The 18000-nt window shown below is 47.7% G+C and overlaps 1 long non-coding RNA gene and 1 other non-coding gene across 2 annotated transcripts; both read left to right on the top strand.

The window, feature by feature from the left end:
* The first annotated feature begins 788 nt into the window (after window positions 1–788).
* LOC102913845 (uncharacterized) lies at window positions 789–4416 on the top strand. The gene is made up of 4 exons (XR_443037.4): window positions 789–865; window positions 2458–2496; window positions 3002–3044; window positions 4091–4416. It is a non-coding gene; the product is annotated as an uncharacterized LOC102913845 (long non-coding RNA).
* On the top strand, window positions 2544–2614 carry LOC121828432 (small nucleolar RNA SNORD93). The gene has a single exon (XR_006070902.2). It is a non-coding gene; the product is annotated as a small nucleolar RNA SNORD93 (small nucleolar RNA).
* Window positions 4417–18000: the final 13584 nt, after the last annotated feature.

Consider the following 18000-nt stretch of genomic DNA (forward strand, 5'->3'; position numbering starts at 1 on the left):
TATGGTATTGCACATGATCAATTAGGAACTCTAGCTTCCTTTCAGCTAGTACTAGCAAAAGAAGCATGAAAGTTTAAAGTTGATACCTGTTTCTGATTGACTGCTTCTTCAGTGGCTTTCAGAGACCCCTCCTTCTGCCTCCCCCATAAAAGAGAACCTTTACCGGGTTCCTACTCAGAGCGTGGTAGACAGAGAACGGAGGGCTGTGGACTACCTCAGATTCCCCTCAACATTTACATCAACACAGGATCTTACTGACATTCTTTCCTCCGAAAAGGGATGAGGAACAGCTAACCAAGAGTTCCAGAGCATGATCTAGCTGAGTCCGGAGCTGGGGATAGGCTCTCCCTGATCGTGTTGCAGTGCCAAATACTGCCAATGCCCTGGGATTCACACTGTGCACATGATGTCGCAGCTTCGTAAACAGGAGCAAATTCTGTTACATAATTAGGCATGGGGCTTTAAATGAAAATAAGCATAAACGGGTGTGGGATAGTACCAAATCCAATGTATGGCTTTAAGAAGGCGGGTTGGGGTTGGGGGATTGAGAAGGAGGCGGAGATCCTTACACTGCAGTGGCGCCACGATCCTCCCCTAACCTTCAGCCAGCTGAACGACTCTGCCATCAGGGCGGTGAGTGGAACTACCCTGGGTTGGGGGCAGGCCAGGAGGCGCTGAGGCCGCCAGGGGGCGCGCGAGGGCCCGGGAGCTGCTATAGGGCGGGAACCCGGTACGGGGCGGGCAGGGAGGGCTGCTTGTTCCAGGGAGAGCCACTCTGGTTGGCTGCGACAAGAGCTCGCTGTCCCGCCCATTTTAAACTTGGTCCCACCGGACGTCCTCCCTTTTCCGCCGCGGCGCGCTCCTGGTAAGTCCTGCCGGTGCTGCGGAAGGCATGATCCTGCCACGTGGCCTCGGGGATGCCCACGGTGCTAGCCCCGCGCGCCGGCCCTGCCGGGTGCCGGTCCCTTCGGTGTGGCACTGGGGCTCTTCGGCCTCCGCGCAGCCCGGATTTGTCTCCTCCCGGGTGGAGGCGCCGGGTCAGGACGGCTCCCGGGTTCTTGGCACAATCGGGGCTCCAGCTTACCCAGTAGTCTGGTGACGGGGACATTGCCTATTTAGGAAGCGGATGAGATCAGAGATCCGAGAGTAGCAGGATAATTCCAGTGTTAGCAAGGAACGCAGGTAATTTCGCCCATGCAGCTGCGTGCTCGCTATAAGTGCCCTTCAAATGCCACTTTGCACAGAGACTTTTTTTTAAGGTTTGAGATTGTCTTCCCTGAGCCGATGCCACAGTGCCTGGACTAGCTAGCCCTTTATGCTGCCCAGCTTTCCTCGGACACAAACCCGGCCTCCCTGGGTTTTGTGTTCTGGGAAAAAAAATCTGAGCCGCTGGTTCCACACTTGTACAGGGCATTAGATGCCTGACTTCTGTGCTCCATGATGTAGAAACACTGTTTGCCCAAGAGTTCCTAAGACCGGGCATAGGTGTCTTTGGAGCACTCGGGAATGTCGCCCTGCTCACTACTGCTTTAACATTTGTGAAGATCTAAATTTAGACATGAGTGAACGATGGAAGGCGTCTTTTAGTTTTCCACTGGGAGGCGAACTTTGTGTTAGACAGGTTCTCATGCTGGCCTAGGGAATCTTTCTGCCCCGGTACCCTAAGTGCTGGGATTTATGGGTACTGCAGTACAGGAAGCCACTGCCTGGTGAAGTCCATTTTAGAGGGAAAATCTTGTGGGCTGTTGTAAACAACTATCCAGTGATCCTTGTACTGCAACAAAGGAACAAGCCATGTGTTTTTTTTAGGGGTTACGTTTCTGTTGAGCCATTCGGTTTGCCACAGGTCTGAGGCAGGATGAGCCACAGCCTGAGGACTGGACACAGCAGGATCCAGGACCACGGTTTCTTTCCTCTCCCTGTTCAGCTTCAGCAAGCATGAGTGATGCTGCTTCTGATTTTGAAATCAATGAAAGTGCTTCAACTTGCCCTAAAGAAATACTGCAGCGAGTCATTTTGTTTCTAAACTTGATAAATTTTGTGATTATGTGGTGGATTCAGTTGTAATGGTGGCACAGATGGAATAAAATAAACTCCCAGCTGTCAGAAATTTGAAGATCACAGCTTTGTGTAGGAGTGCAGTTCAGAGGCAGAACTTCACCTAGTAGCCCCAAGAAAGGGTTTTTTACGTGTTTTTTTTTTTTTTTAAAGATTTGATTTATTATGTACACAGCATGTATGATAGCAGGCCAGAAGAGGGCACCAGATCTCATTACAGATGGTTGTGAGCCACCATGTGGTTGCTGGGAATTGAACTCAGGACCTCTGGAAGAGCAGTCAGTGCTCTTAACCACTGAGCCATCTCTCCAGCTCCTTTTTACGTGTTTTTAAGGGGAAAAAAATGCTATGGACTGGTACTTGTGACATTGTTGACATTTTTTTCTTTTTTTAAAACAGGTGCTGTGATGCTATGCCCAAGGTGTTAATGAACACAAGGTATGGGTTAAATGAAAAAAAAAATTGACTTGTCGCAACAGAATTCTTGGCCAAGGATGAGAACTCTAGCCTGATTGGATACGCTGCTCTGATGGGTTAAAGGATTTACCTGAGGCCAAGTTACTAGGAATTTAATGTGATCACACTTCCTCTTTGTAGAAGGGGAGAGGGGGAGTGTGTAGAGAGATGGCTTAGTACCAAGCCTGATTACCTCTGAGTTTGATTACTGGGCCCTCTGTGGTGGAGACAGCCTTGGACCTTCATTATGTGCTGTGGTGCCTATGTGCACACACAAACTAATAAATGGAGTGTTGGTAAGTGAATTCATGCTTAAAGAGAAAGATACGGCTTTGCATTTAAAATTGTGTTGAGACATTACTGAGTAGATGTACCAAATGTACGGGGGTAGTACATTGAGGATTCTTTATGCAAAAAGATGTTATTGCCAGCATAGTCTGGACATCAGTGTGTTCCTTACTAATTGCCTCTGCTATTTCTCCTGCAGCTTGGTGGCTTGAGATGAACTGGTACAACTTCAAGAAGAAAAGGTATGCAATTGTATATAGAATCAAGGTCCCCTTCATAGTGGAAACATGAATTTGAGGCAGCCCAATTGCATATATAGAAACATGAGAATATTGTGCCTATAGAATTCATTTCCATTATTTAGTTTATTGTGTCTGCCCTAGCCTGAAAATTGCCACAATGTTGACACAAAAGATCTTTGTAATTTTTAATCTATAAATTTTTTTTTAATTTTGCCTACATGTGTCCGTACCATGTGCTTGCAGTACCCATAGAGACCAGAGGAGGGCATCAGATACTCTGATACTGGAGTTAAGACTTGTGAGCTGCTATGTGGGTGCTGGGAATTGAAACTAGGTTCTCTAGGAGAGCAGCCCGCTAGGTCTTTAACTGCTGAACATCTCTCTAGCCCTAAACTTTGGCGACTCAGAATTGTGTCCCCAGGAGAGTGAGGTGTTGGATGGGATCCATTTGGCGTCCTGCCTTCGTACCTGCCATGTGTGTTCTTATTAGCTATAGTGGAAATGAGCAGACAGCCTATGTGATTTACACTACCAGGTAGATACCACATTATGCTCAAATACCCTGTAGGGAAAAGCAAATTGGGAGTTAAATTTTTTCAGAAAACCCCGTAATTTTAAGAGTCTTGGATACAGATGCACAGAGAACTTTACACTCATATGCAGTGTAAAGCACTGTGGCTGGCTCTCCCAGACATAACTGGAATAAATGTGGCAACCTCAATGGCTCCTATGGGCCTGGTGAGGTGGGGTGGTCACAGTCTGCCCCTATCTCAAGGTATCTTGAGTATCATAGGCCAGAACCAAAGGGCTCCCAATTTACTGACAGCAGTACAGAGAAACACGTGCCTCTTAAAGATGCTGTTACTATAGAAACGAGTCTGGCCAAGTAGAAGAGTATAAAAGAACTTAAAGAGGCCCCCACACTAGCCAACTCCAGAGCAGGGATCTGTATCTGGGGCCCTGGTTCCTACCCCTCCTCACTGCTGGTCTCTAATCTCATAATAAATGTTCTTGTTTCTAAGGTTTGTTTCTTTGTTTTTCCCAAGGAAATGGCCGTGAAATTACCTGATGGTGAGTAAGTCTACCGTCAGCTGCCAGCCTAACCTGCTTTGACCCCTCACCAACCCTGCTCAGTTAGAAAAGACTCTCTCTCTTATCATGTACTGTTGCAAAGGAGCCCTCTGATATGGTCACATGGCTGCCTGAACTTAACCTGGGCAAATAGCCATTAGGAAATAGATTTCTCCAGAATCTTGAGACTTGGAGACTTTGTTTCTTATTCCTGCCTAAATGGCCAACTGTCATTGGAAAGGGAACATCATAAATGTGGCCTGGTTACATCAGGCACAGACCCCCTCCTGGGGGCCTGGCTGGAGCTTCTGTTTTGCCTGTAAAAGAAAACAAAACAAAACACTGCCCACAAGGGAGAAATCCGCCCTAACCTTTCAAAGGCCCTAGAAAACCTAATCTACTGCTCTCCCTGGCCAAGATGCTTAGCAGCCCTGCAGTTTATTTCCAATAAACTTTTCCTGTCTCTGGTGTGGTCTTGTTCTGTGGTTTCATTATGCCAACTTAAAAGTTCCAAGGGATTGGATGTGGGGGGCCCAGGCATACTCAGGGTGCACATATGTAAAGATAAAACATTGATGCACACACATACATATTGAGATTTAACGTGTATGACTATTTTGCCTGCATATATATGCCTAGTACCTTCAGAGGTCAGAGAAGGTATTGATACCCTGGAACTGGAGTTAGAGGCTGGTAGTTACCAGGTGGTTGCCAGGAAACAAATCTGGGCCTTCTGGAAGAACAAAGAGATCCTGTCTGCTGAGCCATCTCTCCAACTATATTGTGCTATGGAATGTTCTGTATGTCCTGTGGAAGCCCGTTCTCGGGTTCCTCGTGGCTTTACCAAGCAGGTCCGCATAGAGGATGATTAGGACCATGGGCCTGAGTGCAGGTGTCTGAGATGGTCTGCACTTGGCTGTGCTGAGGGAGGAGGTCTTTTGCTCCACCCCTTGGCGTCTCTATAAAAACCCTGGGCCAGAGACAGTCGGGGCCCGTTGGAATAGGTTCCAGGCCCTCTCGAGGCTATCCTTTATTTTCTATCTGTTTATCTCCACAAGATTCTCCGTTATAAATCCTTCTATCTAATATTTCCTGCTGATCGCACTCAAGAAAACTCTGGGAAGCTATGGGGGTGGTGGGTAAACGCCCCACAGTGCTTAAAGGGTTTTATTCTGTCTTCAGAAAGATTGCCTTTGCAGGATTGGCCTTGTATTTATAATACGAAGAGTTCTGATCCCGGGACCCTGATAGATTGTGCTTTTTCAAAGATCATACAACCAGGGTTCAACAGCCTCCTGATGGTGCTCACTGTAACCTCAAGGAGCCAAAGGTCCTGGCCCTCCGAGATTGACATCTCCAGGACTCCAGTCTGTTTTGGAAACAAAGAGATCAAACTCAGAAATGTTTGGGGTGTATGTCACCTTGATTTGTTTCTGGGACCAGAATGAAGCATAACACCATTAATAGTGAGCAAGTCCCCTGGCCTGTTTCCCACAGTCTATAGCAGAGTAGCACCACGGTATGATTTATTGGCCTCCCACGATGGCACTTGGGAAATCATAGTTCGAAACTATTCTGACATGGCAGCTACCGTGCACATGTGACTATTCAATACCTGAAATATGGCTGGAACATTTGGTGTGTGCTGTGTTTTAGAAGTCAGATGTGAAGAGTGTGGAAAGGAAAGATTTCAGTTTTACAGTGATTGTCATTAGGTTGAATGAAACATAGTTTGAAATTATGTCAATATGACATGTATTGTGTTTCTATTGGACACCACTGGTCTAAGATACAAAGCAAAAGAAGAGGAAGCCATGGAAATAAGTGGTGGCCCACAGTGTAATAGACTAATGTTGCTCTTCTACCGTGCAGAACCTGGCGAGATGGTAATTAGCACTTAAGATGCAGGATTTGCCGGGAAGCAGCTATCTTTTCCAAGGGTAGAATTTGAGAGGCGAGGGAGCCAGTGCTGCTTGGCACAAATCCTCTCCTGCAGCTTGTAGTCCTGGAGGTGTGAAATAAAAGACCTGAGTGTATTTGCTAAACAGTCTTTTGTCCTCACGCAGTCTGCATAAACATTTGTGTGCTCACTAGGGAAATCAACATTTAATGCATGATGCTGCATGAAAGAATAAGCTTTCCTAGTGAGAAACAGATGCAGAACCATTCTGGTTCCTTCATTTCTGTGCGTGTGCGTGTGCGTGTGCGTGTGTGTGTGTGTGTGTAGTAATGCCTGTGTGTGTGTGTGTGTGTGTGTGTGTGTGTGTGTGTGTGTGTAGTAATGCCTTCCAGGCATTTCATTTCTGTGTGTGTGTGTGTGTGTGTGTGTGTGTGTGTGTGTGTGTGTGTGTGTGTAGTAATGCCTTCCAGGCATTTCTACAGAAGAGAAATTGGGGGAGGTGGTGGTGCATAAATATCACCTGGACTTGTAGAAAGTTTTTGTTTTTTTAAAGGCCTTATGGGGGAGGGGGAGGCCTTATGTTAAGCAAAATGTTTCACAAAATTCTCTTTCCCTCATTTTCACTTAACTACTCCAAAAAGCAGTCCTGTGAAGATTCCCTTTTGTAGTTTTCTTGCTGCTAATGACATTTTGTTATCTTCTGCAAGATGGTAGGGATTAAACCCCAGGGCCTCAGGCATGCTTTTCTAGCTGGGCATGGTGGTACATCTCTAATCCTAGCACTTGGAGGAAGAGGCAGGTGAATCTGTGAGTTTAAGGCCAGCCTAGTCTACAAAGAGTTTTCGTTTTAGGACAGCCAGGGCTACACAGAGAAACCCTGTCTCAAACTGCCGACCCCGCCCCAAAGTGATTTCCCATGGGGCTACAGCCCCAGCTTGTTATTCTCTTAACAGTGAGGGAATTCTTCCTTGGGTTTTTACATTTAATTAAAAGGGGTCTTAACTGTGGAAACACTGGGTAATATCTGGAGACACTGGATTTTTCATAACTGGATGAGGGATGAGCACCTAGTTTAACCCTAGGTGCTACAAGACATCCTACCAGGGCAGCCCCTACCACAAAGGATGGTCTGACCCAAAATGTCACAGTGCAGAAGTTGATAAATGCTGTCTTAGAAAATGCCGCTCCCCACCCATCTACCTACTCTACTTACGAGGAGGAGAGGGAATGAATTCTGTGGGAAGCTGGGAAGTTAGTTTCTGATGAGGACGGGCAGCCCAACACTACTCTGGTGGTCATTGGGGCTGTTTTCCCATCACTGCCTCAACTGGAATCCCAACGCTGATGGAGGTAAGGAGTCCCTGAAAGTCTGCCGCCAGACTCTAACGGGAGGTGTCCGGGCAGACGCCAGGTGCCCTACCCATTTGTCTAAAATGAGTCACGTTTGCAGGGAGCGAATGAACCTCTAAGAAGAGCTAATGGAGGCCTGCTGCACTTCTTCTTCCCCTGACTCTGAGGCCGGAGAAAACAGGAGAGCCACAAACACTGCCTTTGTGTCCCTATCGGCTCCCAACATTAGAAAGGAACTAGAGGCTGGAGGGATTTGAGGGAGAAAACCTCTCCAAATTGATAGAAATGGCCAGTAAGGTCTATAATAACAGAAAATCAGGAAGATAAACAGGCAAGGATGAAAATGGCCACTTTCTAAGAGGAACAGAGATCCTGGCCTCGGGGGGGGGCCCCCAATTCCCTCATCTAAGACGCCCTCTAGGACTTAAGAAAGACCTTCCACCACCTCAGAGACCAATGTGTGTGTTGCAAAGAGGTGGGCCATTGGAAACACGATAAGCCCAAGCCAAGAAAAGAGCCTTTCACTTTGTAGAGGAGTGAGGGCGTTGAGGACATGGAGTCCCTCTCAGAGCCCAGGATAACTTCAAAGGAGAGGGAAAGCCAATTGACTGCTTGGTCGTTACTGGGGCTCAGTTGTCGGTCTTGCCACTTCCAGAAAGATCTCTGACTGACAAGCCTTTGTTCAGGGAACTACCGGGACCAAGCCTTCTCCCTGGACTACAGCATGACAACAGGACCTAGGAAAAGGTAGTGTAACTCACTCCTTTATGGTCATCCCTGAATGCCCATACCCTCTCCTTGGTCGTGACTTGTTACACAAACTACGGGCCCAGGTTATCATACAAGTAAAGAGGATATCTGTCAAGCTGCCTAAGGAAGAAGAATTTGAAATTCAAACACATGGCATATTTGTGACCCTGTCCCTGGGAGAATACCTCCTCACCCTACAGAAAAGGACCTAGTGTCCAACTCCCCTATACTATTGGAATTTCAGTGAAAGTTTCTCCAGGTATGGGCTGAGAGCAATACACCAGGGTGGGTCAAACACCAGACCCTAGTACTTGTCCAGTTGAAACCATGGGTGGATCCCATCCGAGTTAAGCAATATCCAATGTCTTCAGAGGTACAGGCAGGTATCAGTGTGCACACCAACCACCTACGGGATGAGAGAATCCTAATTCCTAGCTGTTCCCCATGGAATGACTCCTTGTTACCTGTACAGAAGCCAGGGACTAAAGACTTTAGAACAGTCCAAGACCTGAAGGAGGTCAACAGGAAGGTAGAGGATATCCACCCCATAATAACCAATCTCTTGGTACACCCTTCTCAGCATGTTTTCATCAGAAACACGAGTGTATACAGTTATGGACTTAACGGATGTCTTCTTCAGGATCCCCCTGGTCCCTCAGAGCCAACCTCTGTTTGCCTTTGAATGGACTGACCTAGAGACTGGTTTCAATGGACAATTGACATGGACTCGCTTACCCCAAGGATTCAAAAACTCTCCCAGTCTTTATGACAAGGCTTTACATGCATATTTGGATGAGTACTGCCTCAGTTTCCCCAGGCTACACTTCTGCAATATGTGGGTAACTTGGGGATTGCAGCATAAACGAAACAAACTACAAAGACTCTACAGAGGGACTGCTAAGAACTCTGCAGACACTGGGATGTTGTGTGTCTGCAAAGAAGGTATAACTCTGCACCTAGAAAGCTGGAGACCTGGGGTTTGACCTCCAAGAAGGTAAGAGGTCTCTGTCCCTGCCTCGGGAACAGGCTATTTTGGTTCTATCAATACCAATAACAGAGACAAATAAGAGTTCCTGGGGATAGCAGGGTACTGCAGACTTTGGATTCCTGAATTTGCTGAAATTGCCAAACCTCTGCATGAGGTGACAAAGGATTGGAGGGTAAATCCCTAGAGACTGAGTCGGAAGATAAAGCTCTGCACCGGCACCGGCATTGACCTTGCCCGATATTGCCAAGTCTTTCCACCAGTGTGTAGATTTAAAAAAAGGAAAGAAAGAAAGAAAGAGAGAGAGAGAGAGAGAGAGAGAGAGAGAGAGAGAGAGAGAGAGAGAGAAGAAAGAAAGAAAGAAAGAAAGAAAGAAAGAAAGAAAGAAAGAAAGAAAGAAAGAAAGAGAAAAAGGCCACAGACAAAAGGGTATTAACCCAGAAACTTGGGCCTCAACATTGTCTTGTGGTCTACTTATCAAAGAAATGAGATCCAGTGGCTGGTGGGTAGCCAGCCTGCTTGAGAATTATTGCAGCCACTGCCCTACTCACTAAAGACTCTGGCAAACTGACTCTGGGACAGAAATTGATTATTACCACCCCCCCCCCCCCCATGTAATAGAGAGCCTATTAAAAAGTCCACTGATCAATGGACAACAAATGCCAGGTTAACATTACCAAACTCTCTTGCTAAACCAGCTGTCTTACTTAGGGTTTATATTGCTGTGAATAGACATCATGACCCTGGCAACTCTTATAAAGGAAAACAGTTAATTGGGTGGCTTAAAGTGCAGAGGTTCAGTCCATTATCATCATGGCCAGACACAGCGTGTGCAGGCAGGCATGGTGCTGGGATGTCCACTCCGAGAGCAGAACTGATATCTCTGGCCCAGGCTCTCAGATTAGGGAAAGGAATGACTGTTAACATTTACACTGACAGCCAATATGTCTTTGCAACCATACACGTGCATGGGGCTGTTTACAAGGAAAGGGGACTCCCAACAGCAGAGAGTAAGACCATTAAAAACAGAGAGTTTGGACTTGCTGTCAACCCTATGGGACGCCAAGCAGGCCTCCATGATTCACTGCTTTGGATATCAGAAGGGAAACTCGTAAGAGGCAGAAGGCAACCAGAAGGCTGACCAGAGACAGCCAAAGAAGTGACTGTTGTCTGCCAGCCATTGCACTGGTGGCCCTCTCAGCACCAGAGCCACCAGAGTTCCCCACATACTCTGCTGAAGACGATGACTTTTTCCAAAAACTTCCCAATACCTCCCACAAGAAAGGATGGGAGGGATATGTCAGATGACAGAATCATTCTTCCCCAAGTCCTCGGAAAAACTTTAGCTAAACAACTTCATGAAAGTACACACCTGGGTAAGACTAAGTGAGCCTCTCCTTTAAGCAGGCAATACCTTATTCCTTCCCTAAACTCAATCCTCCAAGATACTGTTTCCAAGTATCCTGCCTGGCTGTAAATTCTGCACCTCAGACTGATTGGAAATAAGGAAAAAGGGAAAGAGGTATGGCACCTGGAGGTTTGGGGGAGGTTGACTTCACTGAGGTAAGATCAGGATGTTATGGGTACAAATACTTACTTGTGTTTGTGGATACCATTATGGATGGACTGAGGCTTTCCCAATTAAAAGAGAAACAGCTCAGGTTGTTGTCAAGAAATTGCTTGAAGAAATTATTCCTAGATTCAGAGTTCCAACTGCCATAGGATCAGACAATGGACCTGCCTTTATATCTCAGGTGGTCCAAGGGGTCACTGAGGCCCTGGGGGGTAAATTGGAAACTTTGTGGTGTTTATCACCCCCAAAGTTCAGGATAGATAGAAAGGATGAATTGGACCCAAAAAAGAGCCTTTAAGTAAATTATCCTCAGAGACTGGCAAGGACTAGATGGCACTACTTCCCTTTGCCACCCCCCCCCACTCTGGGCTAGAAACACCCCTTATACGGAGGGGAGGGTCTATGAGATAATATTTGGAAGGCTCCCTCCAATTTGCCCAAAACTCTGGTCTGATCTAATTGCTGAAATATCTAATTTTGCCTAACTCTAGTCAGTACAGGCACTACAAAGAACTCAGGACAGATTACTCATTGCTCTGCCATCTGTATGACCTGTCGCCTGTCAAACCACATGACTACCAACCAGGACATGGAGTCTGGGTGAAACATCATAAAAAAAAAAAAACCTCTGGGTCCTCACTGGAAAGGTCTTCACATTGTGATTCTGACTACCCCAACTGCAGTCAAGGTCAATGGTGTCAAGCCCTGAATTCATCATTCCCAGGTCAAATCCACCTCCAATCAAGAGCCTGAGAGGTCAACAATTGACCAGGAAAAGTCTTCTGATATCCTGAGGACCCTCTAAAGCTAAGACTTAGCTCCTAGACCTCCTAATAACTCTTTTGCTATCCAATTTGGGAGGGGGGCAATACCCAGGGCTCTATCAGCCCAAGCTATATTTATCTGGAGGCTGTCAAATACTTGAACAGGACAGATCATTTCAGAGATGCATCAGGAGACATACATCTCAGGCCCTAAATTTAAGTTAGACCTTTGTACCCTATGGCCTACTGGAGGGGTCATCCTCTATGTACCCCGCAAGAACAGAGAGAGTAGCAGGCCCATTAGACAGAAGCAAGAAAAAAGCGCTGGGACAAACAGTATTATGTCTGTCCAGCAGAAAAGGGGTCCACCTGTAGCACTGAAGGCTAATTCCATTGTGACCACTGGGGGTGTGAGACCTGGGCCCTAGGATGAGGAAATAATAGGATGAATACACAGATAGCCAGATGGAAAAAAATCTTCTTGTGCCATCCCCAGGATGTGCAATCCTTAAATCCATTGCCTAAACCTTAAACAACAGGTCTTGCTTCTCCCTTTTAGATGGGATACAGAGCTAACCAGGGGACTCAGGGTATACCAGATAGGCAAAGACACAGGGATGGAGTTCACTATCCAGAAACTATCTTTGCTTAGTCCTCCTAGACTCCTGGGACCTCTGGTCAAAATAAAGGATCAACCACCATCTCTCCCCACAGAAAAAAACCAGGCAGATGGGGTCTCCACCACTGTCAGCCCCAACTGGGGAGGCCAAAGAACACCCCCTTTCTGCCTTCAGATCCTCTCAATTGCAGGTCCGCCCTTATTTGGGATAGTCAGTGTTACTGATGCCTATTTGAACGCCACTCGTCCTAACCTCACAGGTGATTGCTGGCTTTGTCTAGACCCCACACCTCCCTACTACATCAGGATCGCCCTCAAGGAAAGTTCTGACCACCCCCATCCACCATATAAGCAGTCTCTCTTGCATCCTCACAAACTTTTTGTCCTTGGACCTCCACCCTGACTCTGGGGACCTCCGGGGAGAAGGAACCTGTTTTCACTCTTCCAACTACCCTCCAGCAACATCACCCTACCCGTCGGTTGGCAACAACTCAGACACCTATGTTCTCCCTAGCACCAAGTGGGCCGCTCTAAATGAAAGCACCCTTTGGGCTGCTCCTACACTAACTTGGTTTTCTTGGACCTTTGGCTTAACACCCTGCCTCTCTCTAGGGCATTTCACGGAAAAGAAAAAAAAAACAACCCAAGCTTTGTGTGTTCCTTCATATTGTGCCTCAGGTCCTTCCTGTTTTATGAGGGGGAAGTGGGAAGGACGCACATGGGAACCATAGGCTTGCTGCACACCAGAGAGCACCTCCCATTCTTGTCCCCCTCACAGGGTCAACGGCCATTGGGACGGCAGTCTTAGTCACCGGGGACCGCAACCTACAGATCCTGAGTGAATAAACTGACGGAGATGTCACCTCCATTCCTGAAGAATCAAGTTGACTCCCTGGCTGAGGGGGTCCTGCAGAACCGCCAGGGGCTGGACCCACTGTTCTTTGAGGAGGGAGGTTTATGGGTGGCTTGGGGAGAGAGACACATTGCTTTTATGCCAACCATTCAGGTATCATTAGAGAGGCTCTAACGAAAGTTAAAGAAGATCTCTGCACTAGGGAGGAGGAAGGAAAACAAAGAACTGGGTCTGAATCCCTTTTCAACTGGTTGACAACCCTCGTCACAGTCTAACAGGTCCCCTGATCCTCCTCCTTGTTCTGCTGTTTGCCCCTGAGTTACATCTGCCTCTGCACACTTAGTTCAGGACCTCACAGGAACTGTCAAGCTCACGATTTTAAGAACCCATTACAACAACCCCTTGTTTGAGACCCAAGATGAGGAATTCATCTCATTAGTCACAAGACAAGGCGGAGATGTTGAGAACAGACAAAAGAAACGTAGCCTAAGTACTGCCATTTTGCTTCAGGCTCCATTTTCATCACAAGGTGAAGTTCAAGTTCAAGTTCCCAGGCCCTGGGGGAGCTGGGGACTTTCTAGTAGCTGATCAGCTTCCTCATTAAACAATAAAAATAGCCTGCAAAATGTTGTTTTTCTGCCATTCCCCACAAATAATAGCTGTTTCTAATCACAAAGAACAAATGAATTTGATTGGTTGTACATTTGACATAGATCAACCACGTAAGGAAAGTCCTTAATCCCTGAATTTTGTTTGGTGGAAAATTGTAACTATAACTTGGCATAGAAGGTTGTGGGTTTTGTGCTTAAAAACTTGCTGAAATGAATGTTTGGGGATGTGTTAGATCCCTGGTCTGTGCTATTATTGCCCCTGACCATTCAGTGTCTTTCCTTTTCCCTCATTTTCCTGCTGCCTAATTCAATAAAAATCTTGTTTTGTGTGGACTGTGGTGCCTGCTTGGGTGATTTCAGATTCTTGGGCCCTAACAAGACCACAACCTCTGGCTTGGCCCAAGGTCTATAAGCCAGGTGAAGATTGGTTTGTCTTCAGCAAATAGTGTCACTTCATGAGGCCACTTAACCAGAGGACTGTGGGAGCCCATTCTCGGGTTCCTCGTGGCTTTACCCAGAAGGTCTGAATAGAGGATGATCAGGACCACAGGCCTGAGTGCAGGTGTCTGAGATGGTCTGTACTTGGCTGTGCTGGGGGAGGAGGTCTTTTGCTCCACCCCTTGGCGTCTCTATAAAAACCCTGGGGCAGAGACAGTCGGGGGGGGGGGGGGGTCCATTGGAATAGGTTCCAGGCCCTCTTGAGGCTATCCTTTATTTTCTATCTGTTTATCTCCACAAGATTCTCCGCTATAAATCCTTCTATCTAATATTTCCTGCTGCTCGCACTCAAGAAAACTCTGGGAAGCTGTGGGGTTGGTGGGTAAACACCCCACAGAGGACACACCAGCCAACAGGAACAGCAAACTCTTATCCAAACAGCCAAGGCCAAACATCACTGACTGTGCCTTGTCTGGCTAGAACGTGGGACAGAATATTCTGATTGATTTTAGCTTTCAAAGAATAATAAAATATGAAAACCTCGAGCCACCCCCCACCCTACCTCCTACTCCCCTTACCCCCCTACCCCCACTAAAGCAGGACTCGAGTAGCCTCATATGACTCCGAGCTCATGTGTGGCTGAGGATGACCTTGAATTTCTGGTCCTCCTGCCTCTACTTCCCAAGAACTGGGATTGCAGGCAAGTGCCACCACACTCAATCTTTATTTAATTTTTATTGAGACAGGGTCACTCTACATACCTCTGACTGTTGTGGAACTCACAGAGATCCACCTGCCTCTGCCTCCCTCAAGGCATGTGCCACCACACTCAGCCACACCAACTTTTAAGTGGTGCTGGGGATTGAACCCAGGGTTCCATGTAATGCTAGGCAAGCACCCGGCTAACGGAGCTACACCCCCAGCCCTGGCACTGGATTTTTTTCTTGTATTGGCGGAACTAAAACCAGTCCCGTGAAGGAGCTGAGAGGAAGAGCTTCCTGAATTCCGCTAAGTGGGCGCCCTTCCGGTTGTCCCCCTTGACCCTCAGGATAGTACCAGGAAAGGAGCCAGAAGAAGGGGATGCTGTCGGCAGGAAGTGACACGTTTGCTCTCAGCTGGAACCAAGACGCAAGAGGTACACAAAACAGCTGGAACACTCACTCGGTGGGAAGATGCGCCCACGGCTGCCCAGACCGCTAAGGAGGGCCACCTACCACTCACGTCGGGGGCGTCCACGAGCCCTTCCCGGATGTCTTGATCACGTGGGCCTTCTTAGTCTTACTCCTTCTTGCATAAAAGAAATAGAGCACGTGCCCAGTGGTCACAAAGAGCATGAAGAGGAAAACCAACATGCCAAACTGCTGCGGCCTCGGGGCCAGCATGACCAGGACGAAGTGAATGAGGTCCATGAGGTAGTTCAGAGAGCTCTGCATGCGGTTCACAGCCCCTCGCTCCGCTTCCAGAATGTTCTCCTGGAGAAGCTGAGTCACAGTGAGGTCGAAGGACCAGAGGCCTACAGGGCGGTCACACAGGGAGAGAATAAACGTGAAGAGATGTCAGAGGACCTCAGTAAGATTGTGGCTTGTTGCATCCCGTAAATGGGGCTTTCTGCTGCTCGGTTTCCTTATCTGTGGGATGGAGCTATTTCAAACAATACCCACTGGAGGGGTCCATGAGATCGTCAAGTGTGGCATACTGCCTGCCTTCTGTGCTTGGAAGGTGCTGTCAGAGTCCGGGGTGTTATCGTTATTAGTTACAGGTGGTAGTGTTTTCAGACAGGGTCTCACTGTGTAGCCAGAAGGGCCTCAGACTCACAAGCCTGCCTCAGCCTCCCGAGTGCTAGACTTAATAGACCTGGAGCCCGGGGCCCACCTTCAAAATAGTTGTTTACCCATGCCAGGACACAGGAACTGCCATGCCTAATCCGCAATTATTTTTCAAAGAATAAAATGGCTTTTACACAAAAGTTTCTTTTCGGTTTACCTTCCTAACTAACACTATCAGATGCACCGCAGCTTCGCGGTGCATGTGTTTCTCTACGTCCCGGATGCATTGCAAGGCCTGTACAGCAGAGAGCAGCGTTTCCTGTTCTCCCCCGAGGTAGAAGGTCGGTCGGGCTTCTCTTCCCCAATTTTAACCCCACAAGGATCTCTCTCTCTCTCTCTCTCTCTCTCTCTCTCTCTCTCTCTCTCTCTCTCTCTCTCACACACACACACACACACACACACACACACACACACCTCCCCGAGACAGGGCTTCTCTCTGTAACATCCCTGGCTGTCCTGGAACTCGCTCTATAGACCAGGCTGGCCTCCAACTCACAGAGATTGCTCTGCCTCCACCTCCTAAATGCTGGGACTGAAGGCGTGCGCCACCACCGCCCAGCAAGAGATTTTAATATCCTTCAGAGGCAACCTGGGGACCCAATGTTCAGTCATCAAATAGAGTCAAAGCCTCCAGCTGTGCTGTGCTGCGGCTGCTGCTGTCCCTGAACGGCCACAGCCCTGCTAGGGGTTCTGGTCCCTTCCCCCTTGGAGATCAATCGACATCCAGCTTCTGCCAGCCTGGTGGGTTTCCCAGACAGCTACCTACCGTCTGGATTCTTCCCCAACACTCAGAGTCAACACTGACTCTGCAGAGGCTTCCTATTTGCCTCTATTCCAACTGCCAGACTTAGCTCTGGACTCAAAAATTACATGGGCACAATGCCACATGCTTTCTGTTGTCTACCTTTGCAGACCTTTGCTCGTGCAGGTGTTCCCGGGCTGGGCTGCCCTAGTCACGTTGCTATGGCACCCACCACAGGCTCTGATGTTCTTCCCATCCCTTTGGGCTGTCCTGATCACACCACATGGTCTGTAGGTCCCTCCCAGCTTGCTGGGCAAGGACATCACCCAGTGCTGGGCTACGGCCCAGAGCTCCATTCCCCTGCCCTGGCCCTCAGCCAGAAATGCTCACAAAGATAGAAAGGATTTGTAAGATGCTGCAGCGGTACAATGTGAAGTGTGGGCTGATTATACACTGAGAATTCGTTCTAAATCAAGGGCGTAAAGAGTCACAGTTCTTAGATTTTAAAAAGGGAAGCTACTTATGCTGGTTTTCCCCCTTTTTCTCTTTCTTTCTTTCTTTTTCTTTCTTTCTTTCTTTCTTCCTTCCTTCCTTCCTTCCTTCCTTCCTTCCTTCCTTCCTTCCTTCCTTCCTTCCTTTCTCTCTCTCTCTCTCTCTCTCTCTCTCTCTCTCTCTCTCTCTCTATCTCTATCTCTCTCTGTCAACTTGACATAAGCTGGAGTTATCTGGGAAAAGGAAGCCTCAATTGAGGAACTGCCTCCATCAGATTGGCTTTTAAATCTGTGGGGTAATTTCCTGGCTGAAGTGGAGGGCCTTGCTAGGCAGGTGGTCCTGGGTTATGTAAGGCAAAGTGAGCAAGCAGGTCACGAGAGCAAGCCAGTAAGCAGTGCCCCTCCCTCCATGTTCTCTGCTCCCGTTCCCCGCATGCGGGTTCCTGCATCCGGGTTCCCGCCTTGACTCCTTGCATTGGCTTCCTTCAGTGATGGGCTGTGAGCTGTAAGGTGAGATGAACCTTTCCCCCTCTAAGCTATGTTTAGTCATGGTCTTTACTGCAGCAATAGAAACCAAGTTAATATACCACTGCAAAGAAATGTACTGAATCTGGCTATATGCATAATTTTGTAAGTTGACTTCTTTTGGAGTGGAAACACTTATTGAATAAATGCCTAAAATGGGCCTTGTGGTGCTCCCAGCAAGGGAACCACTCATCCTGGCTACCAGGTTTGACCATAGTGACCACACTAACAGAGGCCTATATATCTTCTGGACAGTGGTTTTTTAATTCTATAGTTCCAATACCACACCACCCATCAACACCAAGGTTATCTGCCACCCTAACAGCAATGAATGTAAATGGTACTTGATGGTATTGGGTGGGCAGGAGTCAGGAAGCCTCGATGTCACCACACAGCCCTGCGGTTCTTCTGTCTTGCTGCCCACCTCACACTCCACCCTCATATCACAGCACTCGGGA

Source organism: Peromyscus maniculatus, chromosome 3 (genome assembly GCF_049852395.1).
Source record: "Peromyscus maniculatus bairdii isolate BWxNUB_F1_BW_parent chromosome 3, HU_Pman_BW_mat_3.1, whole genome shotgun sequence".
NCBI lineage: Eukaryota > Metazoa > Chordata > Mammalia > Rodentia > Cricetidae > Peromyscus > Peromyscus maniculatus.